General features: G+C 42.5%; 1 long non-coding RNA gene across 1 annotated transcript in view; it reads left to right on the top strand.

Moving 5' to 3' along the window:
* LOC149441411 (uncharacterized) overlaps positions 1–16,614 on the top strand; it is a 648,839-nt gene that overhangs the window by 111,964 nt on the left and 520,261 nt on the right. Inside the window, exon 3 of the long non-coding RNA XR_016307379.1 lies at positions 6,222–6,272. This is a non-coding gene — a long non-coding RNA (uncharacterized LOC149441411). The remainder of the gene's footprint in view (positions 1–6,221; positions 6,273–16,614) is intronic.

Below are 16,614 nucleotides of genomic sequence, written 5' to 3'. Positions count from 1 at the left end.
TTGGTCTCAGCTCAATATATACACTCACTGGCCACATGGTACACCTTACTAGCACCAGGTTGGGCCCCCTTTTGCCTTCAGAACTGCCTTAATTCTTTGTGGCATAGATTCAACAAGGTGTTGGAAACATTCCTCAAAGATTTTGGTCCATATTAACATGAGTTACTGTTGCCTTTCTATCATTTCGAGCCAGTCTGCCCATTCTCCTCTGACCTCTGACATCAACAAGGCATTTTCATCCACACAACTGCCACTGACCGGATATGTTCTCTTTTGCGGACCATTCTCTGTAAACCCTAGAGAGGGTTGAAAATCCCATTGGATTAGCAGTGTTTGAAATATTCAGAACAGCCCGTCTTGCACCAACAAACATGCCTCGTTCAAAGTCACTTAAATCCCTTTTCTTCCCCATTCTGATGCTCAGTTTGAACTTCAGCAAGTCAGTTTCACCATGTCTAGATGACTAAATGCATTATGTTGCATTATGTTGCTGCCATGTGATTGACTGATTGGCAATTTGTGTTACTAAGCAATTAAACTGGTGTACCCAATAAAGTGGCAGTGAGTGTATAAAATATCTATACCTGCATTTCTTCTTGATATCACGGTAGGAACAGGCAATAATTGTTCTAGTTGTCTGGTTTAGAATGTTAGCTAAAGTGAACCCGTACTATATTTTGTGATCTCAGCCAAAATGAACAGCATATACTTAGAGACCTGACAGCTTGTAGTACAGTATATACAGTATGGCAGGTGATGTGTGATACAACAGAATTCCAAGGCAATGAGGTCATCATGAAACTAGGAGGTAGGATCACTGTACTGAACCTCATATCTGGCACGGAAGAATACAACGTCTACTGAATGCATGGAATACATGGAGCAGGCCATGGTATTAACTCTGGTATGTCATTATATTAACTGTTGGTTCACACTGGTGCAATTTCTGATGCGACTTGAGTCCCACAGAATCGCATGACAAGGCAAATCACATTTTTTTCAATGGTGTCCATTCACATCAATGTGACCATGAGCAATTTTGGAAAATTTTCCTGTGCTACTTTGGTGTGATTTCAGTACAATTTGGCTCCATAGAATATGCTAACCACATCCAAAGTCACATCACAATTGCACTACATATGCACACTGAAAATTGCATCAAAAGTGCATCGCAGTAGTGTGAGCCTAGCCTAAAGATGAATTCCAGGTAGATATAAAAGAAACACATTTTTGAAGCTCCATATTTATGAATACATCATTCACTTTATTGTCTTTAAAATGTAAGCAGTGTAAGCACCTGCTTTGACCTGGCATTAGCCTTTTGCAATTCGTGTGCAGCAGAGCTCAGACTGGCAGAGGCTAGAAGCCAGTCATGTGTGCCACAGTGCTCATGGGCTAACAAGAGACACGCTGATATAAGGAGAGAGCAGACTGACACAGACATAAGCTCATCAGTCTGCTGGTTCTTCTTTCATTGTCCAATCAAAGGCTGGCTTGAGGGAAAAAGGACTACTGTATTACACCCTGGTCACATCAAACCCAACTTTGAAATCATGCAACTTAAAGTGAAATTGCACGATTTCAAAGTCAGGAGGGACATGCTGATTTCAGGTGTGATTTGCAAGACATCTAACGCAGATGTCTATGCAAATTGCACCAACTGTAATACATGCACTACTTCAGAAATCGGTGCAGCTCCAACCAAGTCAGAACCGCACCATTATGACCGCTGTAATTGCAGACAGTAGGGTGCGACTTGGCATACGATTTGCAAGTAGCATAGCATTCAAATCGCATGCCAAGTCGCACGCAATGTGACCACGAACTAAAGCCTCATGCACACAGGACGTTTTTTCAGCCACTTTTAGGGGCGTCAGACTTTTTTTTTTACTTCTTCCAAATGGCCCTCCATGTTACGTTTGTAAAAGCGTTAGTACTTTTACAAGCGTCAGACTTTTTATCTGCAAAATGCTGCTGCTAGGAGGAAGGCTTCAAGGAGAGTTTTTTAGTCCTGTGTGCAGGAGGTCTAAGTCTTACCGATCTGCAGTTACTTAACTGAGAAATATTGGGTTTTCTGCCCTGCCAGACAGGGCTGTACTGTGTGTCAGAGCTGTGTGAATCTCATGAGTGGATGGGTAGAAATGCATATCTTTTGACAGATAGAGCAGCTGTAATATATGTATTTCATCTGTGTATTTAGCTGTTTTCCTAGAGTTCAGCTTCAAAGAGACTGTTACCAGACCATTCTGTTCAGTGACAATCTGATTATATATGTATTGAACATATTAGTACATGTTATTTACCTGTAAAAGCCTGCCTCAAAAAGCCCTGAGACTGCTGCTGAACATCGCCATCTTGGATGTGATGTCAGCAGCCCCAGAAGGTACAGGCTGTCACTCCGGTGACACACTATAGTATTCCCCTTCACTCCTCCATTGGCAGCTACATATGGAGGCTATATACAGTCATGGCCGAAATTGTTGGCACCCTTGATATTTCTCCAGGAAATCATGTATTTCTCACGAAACGTATTGCATTAACACATGTTTTGCTATACACATGTTTATTCCCTTTGTGTGTATTGGGACAAAACAAAAAAAGGGAGGAAAGAAAGCAAATTCGACATAATGTCACACAAACCTCCAAAAATGGGCTGGACAAAAGTATTGGCACCCTTTCACAACTGCGGATAAATAAGAATGTTACAAGCATGTGATGCTCCTGTAAACTCACCTGGGGCAAGTAACAGGTGTGGGCAATATAGAAATCACACCTGAAAGCAGATAAAAAGGAGAGACGTTCACTTAACCTTTGCATTGTGTGTCTGTCTGTGCCACACTAAGCATGGACAACAGAAAGAGGAGACGAGAACTGTCTGAGGACCTGAGAACCAAAATTGTGGCAAAATATCAACAATCTCAAGGTTACAAGTCCATCTCCAGAGAACTAGATTTGCCTTTGTCCACAGTGCGCAACATTATCAAGAAGTTTGCAACCCATGGCACTGTAGCTAATCTCCCTGGTCGTGGACGGATGAGGAAAATTGATGAAAGATTGCAACGCAGAATAGTCCGGATGGTGGATAAGCAGCCCCAAACATGTTCCAAAGACATTCAAGCTGTCCTGCAGGCTCAGGGAGCATCAGTGTCAGCGCGAACTATCCGTCGACATTTAAATGAAATGAAACGCTATGGCAGGAGACCCAGGAGGACCCCACTGCTGACACAGAGACATAAAAAAGCAAGACTACAGTTTGCCAAAATGTACTTGAGTAAGCCAAAAGCCTTCTGGGAAAACGTCTTGTGGACAGATGAGACCAAGATAGAGCTTTTCGGTAAAGCACATCATTCTACTGTTTACCGAAAACGGAATGAGGCCTACAAAGAACAAAACACAGTACCTACGGTAAAATATGGTGGAGGTTCAATGATGTTTTGGGGTTGTTTTGCTGCCTCTGGCACTGGGTGCCTTGACTGTGTGCAAGGCATCATGAAATCTGAGGATTACCAAAGGATTTTGGGTCGCACTGTAGGGCCCAGTGTCAGAAAGCTGGGTTTGCGTCCAAGATCCTGGGTCTTCCAGCAGGACAATGACCCCAAACATACGTCAAAAAGCACTCAGAAATGGATGGCAAAGAAGCGCTGGAGAGTTCTGAAGTGGCCAGCAATGAGCCCAGATCTAAATCCCATTGAACACCTGTGGAGAGATCTTAAAATTGCTGTTGGGAAAAGGTGTCCTTCCAATAAGAGAGACCTGGAGCTGTTTGCAAAGGAAGAGTGGTCCAAAATTCCGGGTGAGAGGTGTCAGAAGCTTATTGATGGTTATAGGAAGCGACTGATTTCAGTTATGTTTTCCAAAGGGTGTGCAACCAAATATTAAGTTAAGGGTGCCAATACTTTTGTCCAGCCCATTTTTGGGGTTTTGTGTGACATTATGTCATATTTGCTTTTCTGCCTCTGTTTTATATTTGTTCCAATACATACAAAGGGAATAAACATGTGTATAGCAAAACATGTGTTAATGCAATACCTTTTTTGTGTGAAATACTTGATTTTCAGGAAAAATATCAAGGGTGCCAACAATTTCGGCCATGACTGTAAGGATATGTAAAAAGAGGGGAGGGGCAGGGGAGCTGGACCAACACAGAAAGTAATTAGAGGAGAGGGCTATGAGGTGCAAGGAGAGAGGGGGCTGCGCTAGGGAGCTGACTCTTCCTGGAGCAGGGGTGGACAGACAACTCATGGGGCCCCCTGGCAATAGGGGATCATGGGGACCCTGTTTCCTTGCTCACACTCAAAGCACACCCAAAAAGGCCTATAAAAGGTACCAGGGACATTTCATGGGGCTCACTACTGACCCCAGGCCCTCGGGCAGTGCCCGAGTGCTCTAATGGTCAGTCCGCCCCTGTCCTGGACTAGTCTAAGTTCAGAGGTACTGTACATTGATAGTGATTCAAAAATTGTTTATGGAAAGGAAAAATGATGCAAGTAAGCATTTCAAATACTTCATTTTTTATGTTTTTACTGGCAATTTTTTAAGTTGGGGACAGAGTATTTTTTTAAATGAAATAAAAAGCAAAATGATCATTTATTTCACATGAGTATATGCAAGATTAGCTTTTTTATTCAAACTATACTTTATTTCGAACACGAATGACTCAAGCTAAAGTCCATAATATGAATAGCTCTAGGGATACATTGGGGTCAACTACAGTTCTGAAATAAAAAATGAATGTAGTGGGATTTGAGACCATATTAGCGTCCATCCCAAAGAGTTATTACTTCTCCATGGAGATAAAGGATACTGATAAATTCCCATATCGTTTTTGGGATTATTCCATGTTCAAAGGCTTTATCTACTAGCCTATAAAAATGACCATGGAAAATTTTAAACATCAAAGGAAAAATAGGATGGTACCAGTCCCTACTATTCAGGATAAAACTGCTCATTCCCTGGTTGGATGGCGGCAGTTGGCCTAGCTACTGGATGGACCTAGTTGAAGTGCTTCTGGAATCTCTTCTCTTGTAGGGAGGCCCTTCTTCCGCTCTCTCCTTGACTCATACTGAACTAAGCATATATGGAATATGATGCTTTTTAAATTATAATCACAAGCAATCTCTTAACATTCTATATATCTTAATGTGTCCTTTGCTGGGCTTCTGTATTTTGTCCATCAGATTGCAGCTGAAGAAAAGCAAGTCTTGAAATGCATCAGGACATGACATACTATGTATATTTATTTAATACAGGTACTTACATTGCACTGTCAGTTTACAAAGCGCTAACATATTGTATGTTCACATCAAGGATCACACAGTCTAAGGTCCCTAACTAACATTTATACATACCGTATATTAGAGCCAATTTAGACAGGAGCTGAATAACCTATACCCCTAGTGTGATTCAAACCGATGCTCCTAGTGCTGATAGACTGAAGTGCTAACCACTTAGCTATTGTGCTACCCAATCCACAGTATAGGCAATATTGACATGCCATTAGGTGTCAGGTTGGTATTTATATGTGCATATGGAGAAAGCTATAAAATGTTTTATATCACAGCAAATATGTGAGATGTGATACTTTAAGCCCTGGTTTTCACCGAATGTGGCTTTGAAAGTACTCTACTTCAGGTGAACTAGCACGATTTCAAAGCCATCGGTCAGTGTGGTCTCATGTGCGGATTGCCGACATCTGTGCGACTTTATGTCAATGCAAATCGCACATAAAATTGCCAAAGAGAGTGCGAGAACCTTTTTCAAAATCGGTGTTGCACCGCTTTCAACGGTTCCGTAGGCACAAATAGGGTGCGATATGTCACGTGATTTTGACCTGTCAGATGGCATTGGTGTGAAATGCTGCTGGATCAACTTGGATAATCCCGGGAGAAGTTGTTCCCTCTTGAGCTCTTTATAATGTGGTCTTTCACTGGAATCATTGGTACGTTCTAGGGCCAAGGCATAGAAATGTACAATGGGCTGAGAAAAGTAAAGAGTGCCGTTACAGTCCTGATATGGCATACTTTTAGGCTACATGCTAACTAACTGCGGTATTATACTCCCGGTAATCAACAATTTTTTTCAACAACAAAGTGAATGTAAAGATGTGCCAAGTCTATGGTTGCAGGTTAACAGTTTAATACAAAGGTGATCTTATCTGCATTTCACACAGTAAGAAACAAAACATACGTGGAACATTTATTTCATATTTCCTTCCCTTACAGATCCTGAGCTTCAGATGTTATTATTCAAAGGAAAGACTCCTATTGATTTAGGTAAGTTCACTTTATGGAGGAAAAAAGGTCTCTATAATGTATGTTTATTGTGAATGTAACATCGCCCTCCCTTGACGCAGTGTATTATTTCCATATCACGTAATCTGTGTCCTTAGTTAAACTCAAGGAAAATACAGGGCTGGCAGGCACAGACATGTATGAAGGCCACAGAGGTCCTACCCAAGGGAGAATTTCAATGGTTGACCTAAGACTTCCTTCATTACTTTATTAAGTTTCTTCCTTATATGAGCATCACATAGGGCATTGCCTTCTTACAACAGATGGTAGTGGGTGAAGCCATGCACATAATTAATTAAATTGTGTACAAACAGTCAACTGTGCATCCAGAACTGCTGCTTTGTGGCACAGACACTGCAAAAAAAAAAGTACTAACTGACACTTAGTTGTTTCAGACTTGTCAGTAATCATCTGTTCAAGCTATGAATACTATGGCTTTTATGGAGCAGAGCCTAGGGGTAGCAATGGTGGCAATGAGCCTGGATATCCAACCAGGTTAACTTGTAGTGGGCCAAAAAGCCCTTCAAAAGAACACATCATTACCCCCTTAATGACCAGAAGTCATAGAGACCTTGATGCCCAGTACAAATTTAGCAGTGTCAAAATCTATTCTTAAGGATATAAAGGTGTTTGCCTAGTGGTTACACAATTGCCTGGAGGTATTTTTATGTCATCACATCCATCACAAAGCCAAAAACGTTTCTTTTTGTTATTCCTTTGAAAGAAAAGGACAAAGCCATGCAAATTGTTACTTTATTCTCTGTGCGGGCAGTTGTCCATTTAATTTAATAATAAAATTATTCTTGGAATAATGTAATATTTTCATACAAGATGCCTACAATGATGTGGCCACAATACTGTGTGGTGGTTTGGCTAGCCTATAGCATGAGGTAGTAGTAGTATATAATAGAATTTCAGACCTGAACTACAGATGGCATGTCTGGCAGAGCCTATTGCTGTTGCTAGTGATAAGGGCTTATTCAGATGGGTGCTGTGTCTGGTCCTCCATGCTGAGCCCCTTTTTGCTGTGTGTGCATCCACCTTGGATCTGTGTGCAGGCAGCCTATAGAAGTAGATGAAGATGCAGCGAATGCACAAGCACAAACGCACAGAAGTGGATGCACATGCACCGAAAAGCATCTCAACATGGAGGATGGCTCTCAGTACCCTAAGTGCTGAGCCCTCAGACTGATCTTAACTGTGACCTTCCATACCTTCAGAAGCCTAAATTCTGCTATAATAGCAGCCTATAATATGCAAAGCTCTTGGCGATTACACAGTTGAGCCATTCTCTGTACCCCTGTCCCTAGCACATAACAGAATATGGGAAGATAGGGGTTATGCCATATTAGACATTGCTAACTATGCTTGTTGCAAGGGGCAGTATTGGGGAAGGAGAGGGACTTGCATGTTTGCCAAGGATTCTGGTTATCAGATCCAGGTTTACCCAGGAACTTAGACTGGTAGAGATAGATGCTTATGCTGAGCCTTATTAATTATAACTTGTCTGGGTCATTCCCTAAATGTGCATACAGGGCTGTGGATAAGGGGGTACCACCAGCCCTCCTGTACAGGGCCCAGTCCAGCAGGGGGGCCCGGCATCTGCGTGAAACAGATGTGGGCAGGGAGGGTAATCAGCATTGTGGGGGGGCAATTACTGGAACTGATCCCCTGTATGTCTCTCTCTGCAGCAGCTGAAATCTGTGTTCTTCTCTTCTCCCTCCCTGTTGTTTTCAGCTGCTGCAGAGAGAGTCATACAGAGGATTAGTTCCAGTAATTAAGCCCCTGACACACCCATCACCCTCCATGTGCACTGTAGTTTCCCCCTGCTGCCTAGAACCCCCTGTGTGCCCCCAACCTGCAGTGCTGCTGACTTCCCTAATCTTCAACCCACTGGCAGCTGCAAGCACACAATAGGATCCTTCAGGATGGAGAGTGGGGAAGGGTTAAGTAAATATGTCACATTTACCAGCCCCTTTCTTTCCTAAATGAACACAATGAGTGATCAGTACCGATCACTAACTGTGTTCATTCATAATTGAAGCATGGTAAACTGTGGGGGGGGGGGGGTGCTGTCGGGTTGGCTGTATGGGGCCCTGCGGTTTCTGATAGCAGCCCTGCATGCACATAACTGCACTGGTATGTAAGGGCAAAAGAGGCTGCTAGTAAAGGTCTTCTAGCATCCTGGAACATCATCTGAATATAATACAGTGTAATTCACAAGTCCATACTTATGAATATTGATACATACAGCAAAGAGTATCCAATATAATCATGAATCATTCGATATCCACTTCTACTGAGCTTAATTTACAGTATGAGCCATTCAATTCAATATTACACATTGAAACATAACCATACATACAGTATATTCTACTGGACATTCTTCCAGTTGGTAAATTATAATCCATAATACAAGAGTCCATGTCAATTATTTGCAATGTCTCTCTAAGCTGATGCCATACTTACAGAGAAAGTCCATGTCAAAATCCACAGTGGAATAGAATAACTGGAAGCTTTCATGGTTTTAGTTTCTCCCATATAGTTCAGGATGAAATATTTAGCTGGAAAAAGCATTCTCTTCAGTATATGGCATCCTCAATATATTTATTGTAGATAGCTTATATACAGCCCTGTGGGGTTTATTTACTAAAGCTAGAGAGTGCAAAATCAGGTGCACTTATTGCAAAATCTTAATTGAATAAGCTGAGGTTAGAAGCTGGCTACCATGCACAGGTGCACCAGATTCTGAATGAACCAGTTTTAGTAAATCTCTTGTATTGGAGTCATTGGTATACGAGGTGTGATAATTTCATTCCCCAAATGCCCACAGCAAAGCACAGGGGTGGCGAACAAGTTAGACACAAAGAGCCAAAATTTTAAACTGTGAAAGTCAGAGAGCCACACCACGCAGTGACCTGCCAAAACAGACAAACACACAAAAACACATAATTAAAACCATATTATTCACCATAACACTTTCTTCCCCTTACAAAACAACAATGTGTTCATTTCAAGGTAAGTGTCCACCCTCAACACACACATCAAATGCAACTTAGCCAGAGTTAACACATCAACTACCCTGGAGGTTGCTGTGGCACCTGTCTCTCTCTCTCTCTCTCCCTTCTCTCTCTCACTCTAACACACAAGTATACCAAAAAAAATTCTGAACTAATGGACTGCAGACACAGTACAGGAGATGACCAGAGACTGCGGACAGCACAGGGATGACAAAGACTGCGGACAGCACAGGGATGACCAGAGACTGCGGACAGCACAGGGATGACCAGAGACTGCGGACAGCACAGGGATGACCAGAGACTGCGGACAGTACAGATGACTGCTGACCTTTGGGGAGGTGGGGAGCGGGTACCTGAATTTGACAGGTACCCGCTCTTACTTCCGCAGAGTTTTTGTTTGATCTTACCTGTTCCTCGATCCAGCCGCGCGCTGTCTTCCCGGCTTCTGTAATGGCGCTCGGCATGACAGCCGGGTGCCCAGTGCGCATGAGCGAGAAGCACTTGCGCTTTGTGATTGGTCTGGTGGCTTCTGGGATCTGTCATGTGTCCCAGGTACCGCCTTACCATTCACAAAAAGCACCGCTTCTTGCGCATGCGCACTTGGCACCTGGCTGTCATGCCCAGTGCCCACACTACAGAAGCCGGAAGACAGCGCGCCGCTGGATAGAGGAACAGGTAAGATCAAAGAACAAAGAAGTAAGAGCGGGTACCTGTCAAATTCAGGTACCCGCTCCCCACCTCCCCAAAGAAAGATGAAACTTGGCAAAGAGCCACAGTATACAAAATATGATAAGAGGCAAAGAGCCGCATTCATTTTGGCCGGGAGCCACCCCTGGCATAGCACTATTGTGGTGGGTCACACAGCCATCTGCACTCTATAGAGTTTTTATGTTCAAAGTTGCACTGGATCGCAGACCAGTACTTAGGGTATACTAGAAGAAATAACATGTGTGTGTGTTGCGCTGTTGATGGAAAATGAGTGATACAAATCTGGAGCAGCGGATTAACAAAAGTGCGAGTTAAACTTTAGCTCTGTTATGGTGAACATTCAATGAACAAATTAAGTGCTTTTAAAAGGCAGTTTAGGCAGGGGCCAGGAAAATATCCATGAAGAGGCAAGAAGTGGGCAGCCAAAAATGCAAAGGACTGATACAAATGTGAACAGAGTGCAAACCCTTGTACGCTTAGATCAAAGACTGAGTGTGCGAATGATGGCAGAAGAATTGAAAATTAACAGGGAAAAAATGCAGCAGATTCTAACAGAGGATTTGGGAATGAGAAAAATTTCCATAAAGATGGTGCCATGAACCTTGAGAGAAGATCAGAAGGAACTTCATTTTTAAATTTCACCTGATCTTTTGAAGAATGCAAAGGCGTTTGATATTTTTTTTACAGTCCATTCTGGGAAATAAATTGTCGCACCTTGCATGCTTGCACTTGCTGCTCAGATCCATGAAAGTGTATTCGATAGCCCAGTCATCAATGGTGCCATTGTGCTCCCCTTGTTTTTCTTGGGTGGCACCACTGGCTTTTCCCTTATAACTTTGGTTCTTTTCTTTAAAATTCTCCCGTTTAAAGTGTACTGTATATAATCCCAAACACTAAAATCTCATGTAAGCTTTATTATGATGGTGTAATTTTAAAATTACTTTACAGTATATTTAAATCTGCAGCTTTTTTTTAATTCTGCAATGAAGGTCCTTGTGTAGATACCTCCTGTTGTGGACTGACAACGCTCTGTCCCTCTCTACCAATTGTGCTCTTGCATTTTCTCTCTGTCGCCCAGGCTTCCAAAAGAGACTAGACAGGGCTGTTTATACACATAAATAGTTTGAGAAAACTATATGTTAAAGGATATGTAAAGTCAAAACTTTTTTCTAGTTTGGGAAGGAGTGGGGAATGGTTAGAACCCATATTAGGTTTTACTGCTTTTCGGGGTTCTGTTGGAGAGATTTCCCCTTACTTTCTGTCTTGATGACAAATTTTTTACCAGACAGAAAGTGAGGGAAAATTCGCAACATGACTAGGACATAACAGATGTCATCAGCCAGTCGCCATACGTACTGCTATGCCCCTACACCCTTCTCATCAAATCTGTTTAAAATGATCAAACCAAAGAGATTTTAGAATGAAAATTTGGCCATAGCAGCCATTTATTGGCAAAACAGCCAAAATATAAATGTAGCCCATTGAAATGTTATTACTTGCAGTCCATTAAAATAGACATTAGATGGCGGTGGTCTGCCATTCAGGGCCACTCACATGGACAGAACAACCCTCTGGAACTTGTATGCTGTATAGCAGGGCTCAGCTGGTGAGCAGGGCAGTCTGGGACTACATTTCCCAAGGGAGGTAGCATGTTGGCGGGGGCATATAAATATCAAAGATTTGCCAGGAGATTGCAGGGAAAGACTGAAAGAGAAGGAGGTGTGCTGATGGCTAAAGTGTTGAACTAGGCCGGCGAGCCAGAGTTGGAGAGAGAGGAAGAGTGGAAATAGCCTACTGATCACCCAGTTGGGCACGCTGCCCAGCAGGCCAATCTGACAGCAGGAGACCAGATGGGACGCCAAGTCTGAGCTGGAGAGTATGTGGATTGACCCCATTTGCAGAGAGCGACAGACCGCTACGATCTGCCGGACTACTTAACCACTTGCCTACCAGGCACTTATACCCCCTTATTTACCAGGCCAATTTTCAGCTTTCAGCGCTGCCGCACTTTGATTGACAATTGCGCGGTCATGCAACATTGTACCCATATGAAATTTTGATCATTTTTTTCTCACAAATAGAGCTTTCTTTTGGTGGTATTTAATCGCCACTGGGCGCTTTACTTTTTGCGCTATAAATTAAAAAAGTGCAAAAAATTTGAAAAAAAAAAAAAGTTTCTTTGTTTCTATTATAAAATTTTTCAAACAGGTATTTTTTCTCCTTCACTGATGTGCGTTGATGAGGCAGCACTGATGGGCACTGATAGGCGGCACTGATGGGCACTGATAGGCAGCACTAAAGGGCACTGATAGGCAGTACTAATGAGGTGGCACGGATAGGCGGCACTGATAGACAGCACTAATGAGGTGTCATGGATAGGCGGCACTAATATGCAGCACTGATAGGCGGCACTGATAGGTGACACTGATGATGGGTACTGATAGACGGCACTGACTGGCATCACTGCTGGGCACTGACTGGCGGCACTGACTGGCACAACCCCTGGGCACTGACTGGTGGCACTGACTGGCAGCACTGCTGGGCTGCACTGGTGGGTGGCACTGGTGGGTGGGCACAGGTGGGTGGCACTGGTGGGCACAGGTGGGTGGGCACAGGTGGGTGGCACTGCTGGGCACAGGTAGGTGGCACTTCTGGGCACAGGTGTGTGACACTGCAGAGTGGCACAGGTGGGTGCACTGCTGGGCACAGGTGGGTGCACTGCTGGGCACAGGTGGGTGATCTGCTGGGCACAGGTGGGCGGAGCTAGTGGGCGCACTGCTGGGCACAGGTGGGCGGAACTTGCGGGTGGCATTGCTGGGCGCCGATCATCAGGGCACTGATCATCAGTGCCCTGATGATCGGTGCCGATCCCCGTTCTGACAACTGCCGGTTCTTGGCAGTACTTTCCTCACAATCTGACAGCGTGAGGAAAGTGCAGCCGAGAACCGGCACTTGCATTTCCCTGTGATCAGCGTGTCATTGGACACCGCTGATCACGTGGTAAAAGGCCGGTATGATTGGCCTTTTACCACATCACGTGATCAGCTGTGTCCGTAGGACACAGCGATCACGGAGATCGCCGGGTGCGCGCCCCCTGGGGCGCGCAGGAGAGCGCGTTCTGGGAGGACGTCATATGACGTCCACTCAGAACTGGCCGGCCGCAGTTTAGCCGTCATTCGGCTATCTGCGGTCGGCAACTAGTTAATCAAGTGAGCAAAAAACCACACATCCACTGACCAAGTGAATACTGACACCTAGCTATCTACCTGCACATAGTTGTGCACATTACATATAAGTGCTTCAGTTTGCAGCCTAGTTCTAGCAGCCGACATTGTTAAAATACATCTACATTACAGGATATTGTACAAGCTGACTGCAGGACATACAGTTGCAGGCCAGGATACAGCAGTGCCAACTGAAACAACAAGCTTCCCTTCCTCAACAATGCAGGATTCCCACTACTGTTAGCTTTTGCCTTTGATGTACAAAGGGAGACATTCATGCCAATTGTTGCAATTAATTACTTCAAGCCTGTCCATGTTTAGTGCTTTAAAGGGGACCCTGCCCTAATTTGCTACCCTCAAGAGGAAAAGTGTTAATTCTCCCCTTGTTCATTCACTATTCTTGTGTTACCATCCCAATGAACTATATTCCACATCTCAACTCAACTTCTTGCCAACTGGGCCCCATCGAGTGCGCAGAAGAAATTGTAGCGTTTTTAAAGGGACAGTGCTCAAATTAAGCTGAGAGTTCATTTTCCTTTACATCTAATCCTTGTCATCTAGTTCTGAGGACCCAGAGTTATCTTACCTGTTTCTTGTTAGTTGTTTTCTGCTCACTGGGGATTCAGCAGTCCCCTCAGATTGGAGGCAGAAGATTATTTCTGAAGGCAGGCCTGCTAACAGTCAGTGTTGTTTTATGGTGAATGTTGTTAATTTTGCTCGCAGTTACCAAGAGTGGTTATATTTGCTGCATATATCAGTGTAATTTTGTTCTTTTTCACCAAGTTACCTTTGATTCCAATATAAGCTCCATATTGGATACACTTTACTTGTGTGTGAGTCCATTTTACAGTTGTGTAAAATCATCATAAACAGCGCAAATAATAAAAATATATGAAAATAGAATGAACAAATAGTCCCACTCCAAAAATCGTGTGAAATTATGAACAATATATTAAGTGTCAAAAAATATATTAAAAATAAAAAAACCCCAAAAAATTTAAAATTAAAAAACAAAAAAAGTTTTTGTTCAAAAGAAGTGTGCTTCCACCATGAACCAGTGCTCCAACCAACATATACCGCACTCACCAGATTCTGATGAAGTAAATGCCTTTTAGGTATTTTAGGGATCCTAGACCCTTCTTTTCAGCCTCCAGAACTCCACTCCACTACATGAGACCTTTAATCCACCTTCTAATACCTCCAAACTTCTCCTCCCAGACAGGCTCCAAATAGTGTAGGAGAGATAAAAACACATATAGTGTAATACTGCAACACCCAGCATGCAATAATGTCAAAACACCAGGCCACTCACATTAGATAGAATAAAAATCAGCATGTTTTATTGCCTCCAAAAGGCTTTCACAACTCTCATTATATCCAGGACAGCATCAGAAATCCCACAGCTTGGCAGAAGATGACAGAATGTCTAATCACAAAACAACAAGATGGCCGCTTGGAACGCAGCGTGCGTTCTACTCACCGGAAGTGACGTAGGACATAAGACGGCAGACTGGAAGTGCATCAACGCGTTTCGCCCCTCCCACAGGGCGTTTACAGTTGTGATCTACTTTGGCCATGGGAGCATGGTGGTGTCAGCAGAGATTGGGTTTTCAACCAGAGGTTCAAATTGACAGGGAACCAAAAATAATTACTAAGCAACCCATAAGGGGGTAGTGCAAACATGAAACATTCTATAAAGCAAAAACAATAATGATAATAATAATCATAAAGGTTTTTGATCTTTAGAGGCACAAAAGAACCAACATCTTGTATATGCATGACCACCTAAAGGCCCCCAACTGCACCACACCAGCTCCGGGACAATCCCAACTCTCTGCAGATACCTCCATGCCCCAAATTCCCAGTTAACCCACCATTAATCGGGATTCAGCAGAGGACTATACCATAGACGGTCCATAATATGAGAGATCATTTTAAATTTTGAATGTCTCCAAAGACCCCAACCACCTGGCCATTAGAACCACCAATTAGCACCAATCCATAATGCAGGGCTGGAGGGTGAGAAGTTTCTTCTTTCTTCACTACTTTCCAACTGCTTGAAGATTTTACAAATCACTCCTTGACACCCCCGCAGCCATCTCCTGATCCTTAGAGTTAAACCTATATCTCCTGGATTCCCCTGTTCTCATAGTCATGTCTGCCCCTTGGCCTTTTTTTTTTTTGCTTCAGGCCTATCTGAAATACAGACAACAATAAAAGACTGAGAGGTGTTTAAGCAAAAAAATACTTCTGTCTGTGTTGCCCTTGGAGAGTTTACCTCACTTCCTATATGGTAACACTGTTTCACCAGAGCAGGAAGTGAGGGGAAATCTCACTAACAGAGCCTGACGGGGTTCTAATCTTTCCCCACTCTATCCTAAACTAGAAAACTAGAAGACCTGATGGGAGTTCTGATCCTTCCCCAGCCCATCCAAAACTAGAAAAAAAAATTGACTAGATTTATTAATTTAAGTATATGTACTTTACCACTTTCATTTGGTCCATCAAGATAAATGTATCATGTTATCTAGTTTTTATTTTAATTTAAATGTAGATAGGATATACGCATTAGCATTACTGGTAAAGAAACGAAAGAAGCTGAATTGCTCTTTTAAAACTGAGAATTAAAGAGTCACATTTTTGGCCAAATCAATGAGCAAAATTGTCAGATGAGCAAAAAGGAATGCACTTAAAAAAGTGGCATCAGGGTAAAAGGTGAGCTTTTGCTATATGTAATTGCGTTTGTCACTGTTGCAGTGACAAACAAGTCAGCTACTTTTTTCTCAAATAAACAGTATATGTATGAAGCAGATTTTAATAAAAAAGAACCATAAAATTGATAAAACTATTTTAATAAATAAGACTAAAAATAAATATATAAATAAATAAAAGTAAACTAAAAGATAAAAGTACTAAAAAAAAAACCAAGGAAACACTAGCTAGATGCTTAGAAATACAACTTAGTTATTTACAGTTTGGCTAAGCACTTTCTTTCTTGCACCCTCCACAAGGAGTTATGATGGTGACTTGTTTATCCCTATTGTGGGATGATATGATGGAGCTGCTATTATTACAGGAAGTGTTTTATTTTTATGAATTTGATTATTTTGTTATTTTACAGTTCTGAAATGTAAATATCACGCCTTCAGAATCCAAACTCTTTTAGCATTTAGTACGTACCAAGGATAAAAATATCTGCCATTGGCTTTATGACCAATAGATGGCTATCTAACAGCATGCTATTGAAGCAATATCAAGCCTGCCAGGACAATTGTGCTGTTTGTTCCTATCAGGATTTTAATTAAATTGTTCTGAAGTTTTAACTTTTTTCTGAAATTTAAAAAGAAGAGAATCAAATACACTTGTATTACT

This window comes from Staurois parvus, unplaced genomic scaffold (genome assembly GCF_062004578.1).
Source record: "Staurois parvus isolate SC_StPar_1 unplaced genomic scaffold, SC_StPar_1.0 ptg000988l, whole genome shotgun sequence".
In the NCBI taxonomy this organism is placed as follows: Eukaryota; Metazoa; Chordata; class Amphibia; order Anura; family Ranidae; genus Staurois; species Staurois parvus.
The sequence above is the reverse complement of the archived record's forward strand: the minus strand, read 5'-3'. Positions and strand labels throughout refer to the sequence as shown.